The sequence below is a fragment of the Oncorhynchus nerka genome, linkage group LG22 (genome assembly GCF_034236695.1).
Source record: "Oncorhynchus nerka isolate Pitt River linkage group LG22, Oner_Uvic_2.0, whole genome shotgun sequence".
In the NCBI taxonomy this organism is placed as follows: domain Eukaryota; kingdom Metazoa; phylum Chordata; class Actinopteri; order Salmoniformes; family Salmonidae; genus Oncorhynchus; species Oncorhynchus nerka.
Window position 1 is genome coordinate 86,839,823 of NC_088417.1, and position 2,321 is coordinate 86,842,143.

At 43.8% G+C, this 2,321-nt stretch overlaps 1 long non-coding RNA gene across 2 annotated transcripts; it reads right to left on the bottom strand.

Annotated features, from left to right (window-relative positions):
* Window positions 1–214: 214 nt before the first annotated feature.
* LOC135563831 (uncharacterized) lies at window positions 215–1,947 on the bottom strand. Of its 2 annotated transcripts, XR_010460587.1 has the most exons (4): window positions 1,466–1,947; window positions 1,280–1,396; window positions 1,082–1,183; window positions 215–987 (listed from the first exon to the last, which is right to left on the bottom strand). It is a non-coding gene; the product is annotated as an uncharacterized LOC135563831 (long non-coding RNA). The 2 variants fall into 2 exon arrangements; XR_010460586.1 differs by lacking the exon at window positions 1,280–1,396 and having other exon boundaries at window positions 1,466–1,926.
* Between the last annotated feature and the right edge of the window lie 374 nt (window positions 1,948–2,321).

The window sequence follows — 2,321 nt, forward strand, 5'->3', positions numbered from 1 at the left end:
GGGGCATTTCGTGAAGTTGTACTTCAGTATGGTTTCATAAACAAAGACATGCTGATGTGCCAGAATATTAAGTATCACATTGTCATAAGTATCAAAACTGTAAAAACAATATGTAGCTTTTCTGCAGAAAGAACCAGCCTCATAAATTTATGACTTTATCCTTTTTCTTCAGTGTGGCCCTAGTACTCTGTCATATAAACAAATACACATTCCATATGAATATAAAAACACAATGTGTAACATTATGTTCCTTTATTGAATAAGGACAAAACAAAGCAGGTAAACCATCAGCTCCTTTCGAAACTGAAGTCACAGTGACTCTACAAGATGGAAAGCACAGAATCCAAGCATATTATACAAAATGATACATACACATTCAAAGGTCTGTATATAACACACCCTGCATGTCTGCACACTAAAATAAATGCAGGACAAATCCATACACATCAACTGAACAGACAAATGAATGGATGCAGTAGCCTCCCTGCAGCCTTGTATTACACACAGTATACCGCACAAACATCATAAGAGGCCAAATTCGTCAAAAAACGAACCCAAAAAAAACCAAATTCCTCTGCCACCGCAGGACATATTTAACCAAAATTGAAAGCACACATACTAACTAAAATAATTCAACACATATTGGTCCCTCAGCAGCCGACCACTGTCGTCATCAGGGAAGATTGCCGGATTGTCCCAGTCCATGGCTGGTGGCACTCTGGGGCCCTCTCCTTCCTCAGGCAGGCCACATTGTGGAGGACAGCACAAGCCACAGTAATATCACATGCCCTAACAGGCTGACCCTTAATTTGTGAAGGCAGTGAAAGCGTGCCTTCAGGAGGCCAAAGGTCATTTCAACTCTGGCCCTGGTCCTGGCATGGGCATGGTTGTAGGCCTGCTGTGCTTCCTGGGGGTCTGTGAAAGGTGTCAGGAGAAAAGGCTGGCAGCCATACCCCCTGTCTCCCAGCAACACACCAGAGAATTCACCTGTCAACACAAAATCTCATCATTACTACCTCATAAACACAGTGATATTCTTGACACAGCCATGATGGTTATAAATAGGGGTTGTGTGGCTTACCTTGTGATAGATTTCAGAGGCCCGAAAGATTCTGGAGTCATGGACTGAGCCAGGCCATTTTGCCACAACATTGCTGATCACACAGTCAGCATTGCAGACCATCTGAAATCATAAGATGAGGAATATTACACCAATCAATGTACATCACTGGCAATGCAGAGTGTTCGTCAATGGACAATATCAAAAAGTTATGTTCACCTGAACATTAACGCTGTGAAAGGATTTCCTATTCACAAAAATCGGCCTCATGGGCACCTGCGGGGGCTTTTATCCTTATGTGTGTGCAGTCCACTGCACCAATGACATTGGGGAAACCTGTCACACAAAGTAATGAGTATCCTACTATGTGTTAACAGTTGTCCTGTAATTTGTAGATCCTCTTACCTGCAATCCTATAGAACTCCTCTTTGATGTCACAGAGTCTTCTGTGGCCAGGGAAGGAGATGAAGACATCTGCTAATGCTTTGATAGCCAGACACACACTCCTTATTGTGCGGCAAATTGTGGCCTTGTTCAGCTGTTCTGCATCCCCCACTGAGTACAGGAAGGCTCCACTAGCAAAAAAGCGCAAGGCCACACAAACCATTTGCTCCACACTCAGTGCATGGCTCCGTGCAGTGCGGTGCTTAATCCTGGGACCCAGTAGTCTGCATAGATACCTGATGCCATCTGCAGAAAACCTGTATCTTTCATATAGATGGTCATCAGGGAAGGCCAGTGGGTCCAACCGGCCCTGAAGACCCTTTCTCGCCTGAAGGCTCTCCTCAGCACAAGTGCTTCTTCATCCACCACATCTCGCACGAATGGGCATGCCATTGTCAGAGCAGAAAGGAACACACAATTTTGGGCCTTCATATAGGCTAGTGGCCACACCTGGTGCTGGGGGTGGGCAAAGAGGGCGATGCCTTATAACGATGACTTGGTTGTACTGATTGCTGGGAAAATAAAAAAAACCTTAGAAAGATGCCACCGTCCTGTGTGCTCACAATAAGAGCTCATATGTCATGGCTCACTTGACTTTACGAGAATATACCTAATTTTTATTTTGAGCTGTGTCATCTTCTTGGAGCTGGGGAGGAAAGAAAATAATGATTAATACATTTGTGTTACAGTTAGCATACAGTGTACATTGAAGGCATATCTCACCTCCCTCTCAAGTTTTTTTATTTCAAGGTCCAGTTTCCTAATTGTCCTCTTTTTTATTTCGGACTCCAGTGCAAGATTTTCCATCTTTTTCTTC